The 13,889-nt window shown below is 36.0% G+C and overlaps 1 long non-coding RNA gene across 2 annotated transcripts in view; it reads left to right on the top strand.

The window, feature by feature from the left end:
* LOC122793636 overlaps positions 1–13,681 on the top strand; it is a 576,122-nt gene extending 562,441 nt beyond the window's left edge. For both annotated transcript variants that reach the window (XR_006363501.1, XR_006363500.1), the window contains one exon: positions 11,686–13,681. This is a non-coding gene — a long non-coding RNA (uncharacterized LOC122793636). The remainder of the gene's footprint in view (positions 1–11,685) is intronic.
* Positions 13,682–13,889: the final 208 nt, after the last annotated feature.

The following is a 13,889-nucleotide window of genomic DNA, read 5'->3' as shown; positions in this document are numbered from 1 at the left end:
ACTGCAAGGAACATGGACTTTTTAAGACTCAAAATGAGGAAAATTCCTCATAATGAGCTACACCTGAGAGAAATGTGGAGCTCAGTAATTATTTAAGCAACAATCCATGACTGGGCATGGATATCTGGATTTATGCATGGTTGGTATGATCACACAATGCCACCTGTGGTTAAATCTTGATATACCCACACCCAGAAGCGGATGATTGCTATTATGCAATGACATTATTTAAGAAAGAAATTGCCTTTCTTAAATAATATCTTTGTATAATGGGGCTGCAGTGTCCCTCATCATTCTTCCTTGTTTACTGATATACCACACACTCATATTGGACTTATGCTCCTACAGCTGCACAATTAATTAGTACAGTGCAGGAGAAGCACCTGAGAAGCCAGAATCTTTGTTGCTGTTTTTTTGTATGTTTTTATCTGCCGAAATTTCCCAAGGCACAATAAAGAAATACAAGGAAAATCAGATACATTTCTAATGGTTTCGTTTAGCAGAATGTATCTGATTTTTCTTGTATTTTGTGCGGTCCATCAGCATATACCAATAGAAAGTTTGGCCACTCAATGGCACTTCAGCAGACAGACTTTTTACTATTGGCATATGCTCAAATTACAACAGGCATGATGGTTGGGCTGTCCAATCAGCAATCATGCTCATTTTTGAATAGTAATGAGCAGTCATTGTATAATGCATTTTTTACTATTTTTGTTAATGCACATTTGATGAAGGTCATAACTGTAGCTTTAATTGTCCTTTAGTTTGAACAGTATTAAGTTTGTCACTAAATTCATGCTTGACTAATTTAGCTTAATCCTGTTCATACTGACTGCTAATATTATAATTATATTGTGATTGAAAATTTGCTCATCTGGTCCATTTCATCTACCTGTATAAGTAAATAAATCAAATAAGCTGCTGACCACTCTTAAATGTACATAGTTAGGCATTTTTCTGAGTAATTTTTTAAAAGTTTCTGGATGGGCCTGATGCATAGTCCTGTTCTGAATGTACTCTTCAGGTAGTATGTCTGTCTGTCTATCATCTATCTATCTATCTGTCTATCTATCTATCTACCTACCTATTCTTTACCAGGCTATGGCTAGGACAGTGGTGTCAAAGGAACCTTTTCAGACTTAACTCCAATTGTAAAAGCGGACAATATCAATGAACTACAATAGTAAATGTGTGGGTAAAATTCAAACAGGCTGCTGAATTGAATATATACCATAATGTAACAAACATTTATGAGAATAAGATTAAACCACATAACTGTATCTTTTTAATAATGCAATGCATCACTGAATGAGATCTCTATTCAAAGTATACAACATTAAGTTAGACATATAGGAAGGCAAAATGAATAATAGTTGGTCAGGGTAAGGAGAATTATGGAAGAAATGCAGGGAAAACCATGAGGAAAGTTGATGCAGTAAGTTGATAAGTGTTGGAGATGGTGTGCTGCATCTATGAGGAGTGGTCATTAGTAAAAAAATTATTAGGTGCTCAGAAAGAGAATGTTAGCGAGGATAGATATGTTGTCTGGTCCTTTTAGACATATTTGATAAGATGTTATTTAAGAGCTCAGCTGAAATCAGAGTATGTATAATGATTTCTAATAGTAGAACAAAATGAATTCAGAAAATGTTACTACAAGATGTGAGATATGGTTACTTAGGTGAAGTTTTACTTTGAGATTTGAAAAACATAGGAACTGAATGGAATAGGAAGTTATTACTATTTTTTAGTCTATGATAAGCTTGGTGGCAAAAAAGGGAAAGTAATTTGATATTAGCTATATGCATAGAGAAGAAAGTAACAGCATGTCACATAGTTATTAAACCGGGAAACATTTTGTTTTGAAAGTATGGAGCAGTGGTACTGTCTATCAAATGGCAAAGTAATAAGATGGCTGTCAGAATTGGTGGTCATTTGAAAACAGGATTGATTTCCTAAAAGGCAGATGCTATTAAGACCATATTCAAGAGTAAATTACATTTTCCTTGTTGAATTCACACCTTCATGGACCAAGAAGTAAGAGAAGTTATTGGTGCAGAATACTATTTTATCAGTTTTAATTTTTACATGCGATACTAGAAGTTAAGTGTTTGATCTAGCTGTCTGTACAGATTACGAAAATATTTAACTGCTTATAACTATTTTGGGGTGCAAATTTTAGTTTGTAGGTAGTTCCAAAGATTATGGCTTTAGTTTTGATTAGGTATTAGGAGGCTATTTTGTAGCAAAGAAGTTAGAGGGGAGAGGTCTTGCTGGAAAATCTGTTTAACAATATTAGGAGGTGGATTAGACTGGCAATGAATGTGCCATCAATGTAAATTATAAGCTTGTTTAATGCTTGTCAGGTGAATATTACTCACCGATGAAAAGTTGGGAGATCATGTGGCCCATCAGCATTGTAGCAAGGGGTTTGAGATACTTTTATAGGTGCAAAGAAGATTATTTCTTGGGAGTTCCTAGTTTATTCTCCAAATTACAATTTATTTTCTGTCAGATGCCTTTCGGGTAGCTAAGTCAAGGATGCCTGCCTATAACACTAGTAGGAGCTTTTAAAGACTTGGTGCTATCTTTACATGGTAGTCTTCATAAGCGCAGGGCCATTGATACTTGTAAAACCTTAAATAAATTGGGTCAATGTTATGTTATCGAATGATGAAAAGAGCGAACGCTCTTTCATCGAACTGTAAAAGTCAACAGCACTAAACAGTGAACACACAGAACATTGATTTTTTTCTACAGGGAAATGGTGTATTTAAGTAGGGGGGTGGGGGGCACAGCCCCCCACATTGAGTGGTGTGGGGAGGGTGAAGCCCCCCACTTTATTTTGTGTTTGAATTTATTTATTTTTTTTGCAGAGCAGTGATTTTTTTTTTCCTGGGAAAAAAAATCGCTGTTCTGTGTCTTTGCTGTTTATTGCTATTAACCTTTCAAGTTCGATGAAAGAGCGTTCACTCTTTTCACCGTTTGATAACATAACATACACCCAAATAAACTTCAAGCTTGAATTTCTTTTACTTATGCTTACTGGTATAGGAAACTGTCCAGGTGGGAGCTACAACTGCTCTGTGCCAGTGGAATAAATATTCCTTCAGTAAAGGAAAAAGGATTTTAAGCAAGTACCTTAAAATGGAATTTCACTCCTTTTGTTTGAGAACTGTAGACAACTGCAGGAAGCAAGCACGAAGGAGCAGAGGAAGTTATTTGTTCAAGATAAAGCTTCAGGAGTTTACTGTGGTGCTTGTCATTTAAAAGGCCTTTGTAGTTAAGTACTCAGTACATTACAGGAGTCACTCTATGTACTCCCTTGTACTAACAGGTAGCAGATTGATAGTTCCGTTTATTAGAATTTACTCAAGCAAGATACGCCTTTGTTAGGCTAAGTTGGATGTGGTGGCATTCTGGACAAACTGAATTAAATTATGGCAACTGAGGTACGTAGGCAATAATGGTCAGTATAACTTGCTGCAGTGCAAACTGGGAAACCCTGTGTTATCAAGTCATTGGTAGGGTTGGTTGAAGTAAGAGCTGCTCCAGTAACTTTAAGAAGGTAGAGGGACTTTGTAATATCATAATTTTCAGTTACTGCCCCTGTCTAGAAGCACTTCAGCAAAAACCCACTTGGCGTTTATTATACTAGGATTTGGAATGGAGTAGTTAGCAATATATCATATATATATTCTGGGGTACTGGAAACAGAACCTCAAGTCCTGCTTACATCTCAGAGTGGTCAGTGTTAGTAGTGACAACAGTTTTACTGTGCAGTAAGGAGATTCCTTATTTCTGTTTTTAACCACAATTACTAACAAACGGAGGGTATACAAGCCCTGGGTTAGTGTAATTTGTTTGAAATGCAAGATAATAACAAAAATGCCCAGAACAGCATTAGAAGGCTAAAGTATGAAAAACTGTCCCTACTAGCAGTTTACCTGACTTTTTTTTTCAGACAGCTTGAGGAATGTTGTGAACAGAAATCTATTTGCTATCTACCTGACCCACCTGAGTACCTCATAGCTCTATAAAGATATGGGTGAAGTTCTCTCTCCACAATTCAGTTATCTATAGGGCCAACAGAGAACAGATATGCATTCTAGGAGCTCCTGTCAATCAAGGGCCTAAATCATAAACTATGCAGATCATCTCAAAGTCTTGTCCCACTTCCTGGTTTCATACAGCTTACTGAGGGGAGATGCCTTCCTCATATACAGAGCCTCAACTGACTCTATCCTGTCAGCCCTACTGCACATTTTTAAGTCCATTGTGGATATAATCCCTCCCTCACGAGATCTAAATCTCTTTGGCAACATAAATAGAGCATGTTGAAAGGGACATACCACAGAGATATGTACACTATTCTAAAGTAATCTGGATGAATGGATGGGTAAATGCATGTTCCTCGTGGCTATGAGCAGCATGTAAATGCTTTACTTGTCTCAGGGTTATTTGTATTTAAAATATAAGAGCTAAAAACTTCATGAGATGCATGGACAATCTTTTAAAGATCCTCACGGATCAATAGCCTAAGTGCCTGTGAACCTATGAACATGATTCAGTATTTGGAAGAGTGGTATTTTCTTCTGAATTCTCACAAATGGGTGCAGATTATCTACTGGACAAGTGTTCTGAAATGAAGAAAGGGAAGTAACTTTGAGAGCTAGCAATGTGTTAAACAGCCTCTGTCCCTACTGCTAAGTTAGCAAGATCGGAAATCTGAGCCAAGTGTTTACAGTGACAGATAAAGTAATGCTGCCAGTTGCCCTGCAGCTTATTTAGTCGGTTAAGTGCTCACAAAAAGATTGCCTTGAAGAAGAATGTGAGAAAGGGTAAAGACGTCTGATTTTCATAGGTATTAAATGCCTTATTATGTGCTGTACAGAGACCCTATCACCTTAGAGATCTGTTCTTGCATCTTTAAGAATATTTAAAGTTCTTTCTTCCTTTCACTGGCAGTAGAAATTTCTGTGGATTTGATATGATATGATTCACCACTAATATACTTTATAGCCTTCCAGAATAGTCAGAGATGGCTCAGAAGTAGGGTCTTGTTTTTCCCCAAGGAAACTGGACTTGGCCAGCATAATAGTTTATTTTGGATGCTTGTCTGAGTGTATGAATGCGTGCATTTTTTTCAAGTATGCACCATAAGATTAAGCAACAGTTTTTCATTTCACATTGGCTATCATGTTGTTTTCAATTTTCATGGCAGTAAAAATATATTTTTTCTCCAAAAGTGCAAACCTAATATTGGAGATATCATATTTGGGTGTCAGAAAATAGGCTGTCTGTGCACTTTATTATGAAAAATTCAAATATTGCCAAACATGCATCTATTCTTTGACTTCTACAGCAGTGTCACTTTTCTGTATTTGTGAATGCTGAGATTCAACTATGCAAATGAGAAGTGTGCTAAAAGAGAATGTCAAAATGCTGGAATGCCTATGCATATTGCTTTTTTAGTTGTTATGGACATTGTATATAGTTTATTTGTTTTTTTACTAAACTGTTAATTTATTTTGTTATAAAATGAATAAAACATTTTGGAAAAAAATGCTGGAATGCAGGAATGTTGGTGTGCCTGAGTTCCTTTTAGTGTACAGCTGTCAGGAAAGAGACAGGAAAACCAGGAACCAGAAGCAAGTCTAATACACAAACGTTTTGTCATTTTGCTGAGATATGTAAGATATATAAATTCTTCCTTTTACTGCTAAAGTGTTGACCAATAGAGCTTGTGAGGTAAAATTGAATAATAGGACAACTAGCAGTCTAACAGTGCATTGTGTTTCTTCTTCTGCTATATTAGGGAATGAAGTCTGGGAATTGAATGAAGATGCTCACGTTCCAATTGACATGAAAAGGGTTAAGTTGTGCCCTTATAATAGCTCTCTTTTCTTAGATGGTTTGGAGGTTTACAGTGTCCTGTCTCAGAATTCCATTCAGACAGTTGTCACTCTCAGACACCTCTGGAAGTCCTGAGGAAGACAGACAACCAAGACATGGTTACAAAATTTCATTGCATGCCTCACTCCTGAGTGGAAGAATCCCAGGAAAACAGCAGGTACTCTTACTGGCATTATTCTAGCATCTTAATCCCTATTACATCTGGTAGGATCCAAATATAAGGTATCCTGCAACTATTAGATCTTTCTGTTGCAGAACATACACTAAGTAGACAATATCTGATTAGCAAATTAAAGGGCCTTCAGGAGACAAAAGGTAAATGATGCCTTCCTTTTGAAGCAATGATCTAAGTGAAAGTGGGACAAATACCACAGGCAAGTTTAGAAAAGGATAAATTAATTAAATGAGCATTTCTGACATTTAGAATATGCATATTGAAAACACTGTTAATCACTGCAGAAACAGCCAGATGAAAGTTGATACAGTACATCTGTGCTAACAGACAATTCTGCATATAGCTGCAGTCAGCATTTGCACTTCCCTCAGTTTTATTTCTTTCTAACCATGCATACTTTGAGAAAACATGCATGCACGGATCTGTATATCTCACCTCCCTGCATTGCACTCCTGGCCTGTGACATTAGCCCTGTTCATGTGGTCTTCCACAGACCAGATTTGCCTTCCTTCATGATATGAATGATAAAATTCCAATTTCACAGGTAGCAAGAAAAAAACAGCAGGAATCAGAAAAAGATGATAAAACACAGTAGTTTAATCCAAATACTTAGCTCTTTCGTCTGAGTAGTGAACAGACTTCTTCAGAGTATACAGCCACATTCAAGCAAAGGTTGATATAAGCCCATTAATTGAACATGGAGCAGTGAGAGTTGCTATGACAACTCAGAGATTACATACTAGCTCTCCTGCTGGACTTAATGAGAATATTTCTGTTGGTAGCACTCTGAAACTTAAATCTTATCGTGTTTAATGTGACTACTGTTTTAGGAATGTGTGTATATATATATATATATATATATATATATATATATATATATATATATATTTTTTTTTTATATATTATAAAATATTTGTGTTTTTTGTAAAACTCTGCATTTCTTGTTTTTTATTTTGTTTAGAAGTTTTTGAATTGCATGTAATTATCCTTATACTTTAAATATGAGGGTGGTTATAGTCACATGTTCAATTAATGGGCTTATATAAACCTATGCTTGAATGTGACTGTATACGCTGAAGAAGACTGTTCACTACTCAGATGAAAGCGCTAAGTACTTGGATTAAACTACTGTGTTTTATAATCTTTTTTTTATTCCTGCTGGTTTTTCTTGCTACCTGTGGAAATGGAATTTTCTGGTTCCTGTGTTGTGGATTCCTGATTTTATGATATGAATGATACTCAGATAAAAGGATGGATAATGATTGTTACCAGGTTTGATAAATAGATTCTAGACAGAGGCCTGAAAGAAGGTTGGAGTAAGGCAAACTGGTAAAAATTAATAACAGGAAGAGTCAATGCTATATTTTTAATTTTATTTTATGTTTGTAGTTTGCCTTTTATCCCTCCTGCAGTTATTTCAGTGGCACTCAGCTTCTCAGAAGTAGTATTTATTCTATCCTAGATTTCCTGCAATTTATCTTCAAAAGTTCTTTTTCCATCCAGATTCTATTTTTTTTCTCTCCCATTATACCCCTATCTCTTGTTATTAAACTGTAATGCACTTCTTGATCTTGAAGCTTCCATGTCAACAATTATCTCCATTATCCTGCAGTAGAACTGACAGTGGCCAATGAGAAAATAGCTAAAGTTGATTCCCGTAGTCCAGAGATTCATTTTCTCAGTCTCTGTTTGACTGTTGTGTGATTCTGAGCAAGTCACATAATCAGAGAGTGCTCCCAAGTTGCCCTGAAAAGGGACAGTTGTGTCCAGTAGGGATACCTAGTAAACAAATAACTAAAATAAAAGAAAAATTGAACTGTTTGCAAATCCAAGAAGTTTCTGCAAAGACTTCAAAAATATCTACACAGAATAATGTATCATTAAATAGATGCACACATTTTTATAACTTGTGCTAAAATGTAGATTAGTAACTGTATGTTAAATATTAGGGCAGAATATAGAGGACTGCCACAGTTTCTAGGCTCATTATTTATTGCAAAAGAGCCATGTTAAGGAGAAAATGACGAAAACACTATCAGCAATAACCTCAAATACATGAACAAAGAAGCAGGGAAATGAATATCTTGAAAACAAAATGAAGTGCAAACACTGGAAAGTATCATCTCATTTTTTGTTTGCTTGGAGGATGCATCCCACTGAGATCATCTTGTTTTTTTTAATTATGCTTTAATGTACCACAGACCAGCATGCCTAATAACAAGTCACATGAGATACAACGTGTGTGTGTGTGTGTGTGTGTGTGTGTGTGTGTGTGTGTGTGTGTATATATATATATATATATATATATATATACACACACACACACACACACACACACACACACACACACACACACACACACACACACATCAGTGATAGACCGAAATGGATTATCCCAGAGTGACAACACTGAAGCTTTGCTGTGACCTATAGCACCGTAGTTATGAAGTTAAGAATGAGATCTGTATGGAAGTTTGCATGAAACATCACAATGTAGATGCAGGCCAAGCTCTAAACTTCAAATAAGGTTTCTAGGAAGTTGTATCCTACCTCTTTTAACCTAAATCTCATCTTGCCTACAATACTGCATGGCTTTGTATTCTGTTCTGTTCAGCTGCTGACTGCTGTGCATCCCTGCACAATAACTAGGAGAGCAGAGAGAGAAGAGATAGAGCTACAGTAAAATATTTCCCACAAGGGATCTGCCAACAATGCCTGAACTGAGTTCTTGAAACTGTGAGACTGCTGTTGCTAACCATTCTTAGACACAGGACAAGCAGTCAGCATCTTGTCCCTGCTATTCTGCTGTGGGCTGTTCATATGTTTGTTCTGCTGATCACTGGATTTCCATTTTGGTGGGACCTTCTTTGCTCTAAAATGAGTACTGTTGCTTCACCTCACACTCAACCTTACTAAGGCTTGTTAATCCTAGCCCTGTCCATACCCCTAACCCCAACCTTATGCCTTATCTTTGAAATACCCTATTCATACAACTACAGCTATTCCAGAAAAATTATGTCCAAATTCAGCATTATAGTTTTCTTAACAGATCATAAAAGGAAGCTAGTTGTTTTTGTTTTGTGATCTTTTGTCTTTTGGTGGTTTAGGTTTGACAATTTTGATTGTTTGGTATGCTGGGACCGATCATTTGCATTTTGATCTTTCAGCATTTTCATCAGTTGCCATCAATTCAGTTTAAGCTATTTAAGTGACCTTGCCAGATTAAAATTATTCTCTTTCTGCTGTGTCTCATACAGGCTCTTAAGAGATGATTTTGCTTAACATTTTGAACTATGAAAGACTCGGCAAGGTTCAACCTACTTCATCTTCACAAGGACAGTCTATCAAATGACCCTTCCAAAGATCCACTAAAATTTTATCAGCATTTTATGGTGCAAACATTTTCTTTTCCAATGCACCCCCATAATTTGGAATTGACTTCCTCTGCATGTCATGATGAATACCTCTGTGACAACCTCAAAAGGTGAATGATGATTTAATAGCTAACTGAAAATCCACGACTGGTATTAATGTGTATGACCTTCTACCCAGAAGATCTCCTGCACACTTATCACTACAAGGGTCATGTGACTAAACTGCTTGATGACTGTTCAGTCATCTTACTTATTATAGACTTCGAATGTATGATGTTCAGAAGGCTGTCAGTGCTTTACTAGATTTTAGATAGAGAAGTAATTTATTCCATCTTAAAATAAGACTGAAAATGGTTGATACTGAGCTTGCAGGGTCAATTGTAAGTAAGAAAGCTTAAGCTTCTGGTTTCAGTATAATGATTTTATAAAATGTTCAGCTTTTATTCACAATAAATCATGGTGATTATATAAATTAAGCCCCCTGACAATTGCCTATAATTGGTGGCATATAACTGTAACATCTATAGTCAATTACTAAATAATAAGTAATGGATTCCCCAGACCTGTCTTTAATATAGCATTTCTGAATTTGTTCAAAGCACTGAATCTGTTTAGTGGAATATCTGCAAAAGTTCATATTTTTTATAATGGATTGAACAGGGATTTTAAATGGTGGATTTAAGACCGTTGCTTGTATAGAGAATACTGCCCTAACTTTTTAATGCATCATAAATTATAATAATATCATTGATATTTGCCATAAAATTCGGTTTGCAATCTACAAATAATTTTCCAAAGTCTCTACATGTTGACACCTTCTGTACATATAATTTATGGCATATTGGTAGATATTATCCCTATCACCAAGTACTAACAGAACTTTGTTTGGTGTTACATTTATGGTAATTGTTTAAACACCAACTGCAAATATAGTTTTGCAGAAATTGCTGCACTATGTGGATATAAAATCTACACTGACCAACTTGCAGTAATCTGCAGACGTAACACACTAAAATAGATTACTTCTCTTGACTAAACAATTCTCATGCTTTGCTACTAGCATGAATTCAAGTGTTCCTGTTAAAATTATTCATACAGCTTTTTCTGGTATCTGTCTAAAGACACTTGTTTTGGGGTATTTCACATTTCTGTTTTGTTTTTATTTTTCTTCTTGGAGACATGATTTGAAGTATATCCCATTGCAATTGCAGGTGATACTGGCTTTAGCACAATTCTAGATTTGTGTTGGAAGCACAAATCTAGGCCCCCTGATGGGCAGTGATATAGTACACAGGCAACAGTCTCACTTTATTTCTGATTTAGTAATATTGAACAATATTTGCTTATGCTTGTGATCACTACCTCATAGCAAAAGATAGTAGTTTTCTTGAGATTTTCACTAGAAAATAACTTTTTAAATCTCCCATGGCATACAGAAGTCCAAAAATGTGAACCGCTGCTCCAAATGATGGCATACTGTTAAAAACAAGATGGCAGAAGCTACTTCCTTTTCCCTTTTGTGTTCTACAGGAATTTTGAATATTAATTTTGTGATGAAACATGAAACAAAACCATTACTTTTTGTTGGGAGTCAATGATCAAAAGTAGAGAGATATGTTCTCCTTTAGATAAATGAGGATTGGGAACAAACCAATTTGTCCAGGGACATCATTAGGAGGGTTAGTGAGTTAAATGGAGGTGGGGGGGGGTGAGAGAATTGATGGGTAGAAGGGTCAAGAATAGGGATAAGGGAAAGGTTAGTTAGGCTTTGGGAAGGGATGGGTTAATTTGTGAAGGCACTTTAGAGGAAGTGAGGTAGATGTAGGGTGTGGCTTAGGTATTATAGTACTGTAGTTGGGAAGAGGATTCACATTTTGGTGTGAGTTATGCAACAAAAGTCCATTTAGACGTCTTTAAACTGCAATCATGTTTAAGTCAGTCAGATTCCCAAATATGTCTCAGATCAATCAGCTATAGCATTTTGCAAATCTGATATTGTTTTTTTACCAAGGTTTTTCCCTAATATTTTATATCAGTTAGCGGTTTTTCCCAATGTTTTTTATCGGTTAGCACCAGCTACCGTATATTGCTGATGAACCAATTTACTTATTTATTCATGGTAGTATTGGTGTGTGTCATTATATTTATGAAAACAGTTGCATTACATCAGATTATTAAATTACATTCTGATAGTAAATATACATTCATTTTTTACAGGTAAATGGCCAACTGCAGTGAAAGCCGTAAACAAAACAACAAGGTTTGTAACTACAAGAGCGATGACGACAGTAATGCAAGCAGCAGCAGAGTTGACAAAATAAAAGTGAAACAGTCTCAAGACCTTTATTTGGATTATGGGTGCACATTTATTGATAAGTAAGGCATTCAACAGCCTTGTGTAATATACGGCAACATGCTTGCAAATAAGGTTATGATGCCAAGCAAGATGCCATGCCACTTACTATTAAAGCCCACATCAGAAGGGATAAAACATAGTTTGGGCACGCACCAGACAATCAACCGAAACAAGAGCTGGTCTTTGGGATGGCTCTAACCGTAACAGAGAAGGTTCAGTTGGCAAGCTTACAGGTCACAGAGCGTGTTACCAAAACAATGAAATCACATATTGTAGAGTCTTTGATTATGCCTGCCTGCTAGCTGATGGTAACGACAATACTTGGAAAAGGTGCTTAAAATGTGTTAGCAAAAATGTCATTGTCCAGTAACACTATTTCTAGATGAATAGAAATTATTTCTGCCGATGTCAATACTAACTTCTGCTGTTTGCTTAAGACTCACAAACAATTTTCTCTGCAGACTAACAAATCTATAAATGTAAGCAGAAAATCACAGTTAAACAGCTTTTGTATGGTTTTCAAATAGTTCAGAAATATTGGAACAGTTTCTGTTTTTTCAAAGAACTGTATGAAAACATCATCTTCAAATGTCTCAATGTTCTTCCATCAAAATAAGTTGTTACTGGAGTGGTGTGCTGCTTTATGTATAGCAGTGCTCCATTCTATGACTGGGAGTGTGTATGTGAGTGGTTTCTTAAGTCTTGAAAAATATGAAAATTCCCAATGTAATCACAACACGCTGTCTTAAATCTTGTAGAACTGGTTTTATATCAGGTCATTAAGATGGATAACTTCATCTGTGTCTGTCTAGTGAAGATTCGACTATTTGAGAAACTGTAGGTTATGGGATTTGTGCATTTCACACTGTTAATGCACAAAGAAGTAAGATGGTTATCAAAAGGAAAAGTTCCATCACAGTTGTATGACTTACATAATGAACTAAAAACAGTTCTTTCTTAATGAACATGCATATGGTGACTTTGCAGAATTACTGCTTGGTCGGACTTGGTGCAGTAAATTAGCATACCTCATTGACATATTGGAAATGCTGAATACATTGAATTTCAGCTTGCAGGCAATGATGCCAATGCGCTTGCCCTTACTAATAAGCTTGATGATTTTCATTGTAAACTTCTAATGTGGATAAATTAAACAAAAATAACAAATTCAGTTTGTATATTCTCTTGCACAGTTCAAGCTGATGCTGGTGCAATTGTGTTGCATGACATTGTTACTGAGCATTTGTTGTAGTTAGAGGACAAGTTACTACATTATTTTCTCCATTTGAATAGATCCAAAACCCATTTCATATCAAGTTGAATTTGTCTGCATTTCAGATTATGGAAAAAAACAGTTAATTGACAGTGTCACTGAAGGAACACTAAAACTTAAGTTATCAGGCATGAATTTAACAGAGCTTTGTATTATGACAGAGCAGCACCATGCGCTAATAGGTGCCAAAGCCATTGGTGTACTCCTCCCATTCTGTATAACCTTACCTGTGTGACAAGGCATCCTTGGCATTGGCAGTGATAATGACAAAAACAGATGTTTATTCTCAATGAACATAACTTACAGGTGTGTTTGTCAACTGCAGTTCAAGTCTCATTGATAAACTTCCCCATTCATTGCAAAGTCAACCATCACCTAAGTCATTGCTTTGTCTTTTGCTTTGCAGTTTACTTTATCATATTTGTCCAGGTGTTTCAGTGTTAGTATCAACTGCTGGTAATTTACAGTGATCAGTACTGACAAATTGGCATTGATTGTTATTAATTCACAGTTATGGACACAACAGAATGCAATTAAGTGTAAAAATAAACATTGATAATGCAGTATGTCAGCTACTGAATGGATCTTACTAAGGGTACTTTGGTCAGTAAATAGATTGGGAAGCACCATTTTAATGCATAGTTTTTGGTTATGTGCATTCAGAGTATGACATGAAGTGCTAGACTGAAACCCTTTTTTTGTGTGTGTTTGTGTGTGGGAGAGCTCCTGGCTGGTTTTAACAGCCATCATTGAATGAATAATGAAGTGTCACTGCCTAGATTTACTGGTTCT

This window comes from Protopterus annectens, chromosome 2.part0 (genome assembly GCF_019279795.1).
Source record: "Protopterus annectens isolate FY-2018-M chromosome 2.part0, PAN1.0, whole genome shotgun sequence".
In the NCBI taxonomy this organism is placed as follows: Eukaryota; Metazoa; Chordata; order Ceratodontiformes; family Protopteridae; genus Protopterus; species Protopterus annectens.
This window is presented reverse-complemented; position numbering and strand designations above follow the sequence as displayed.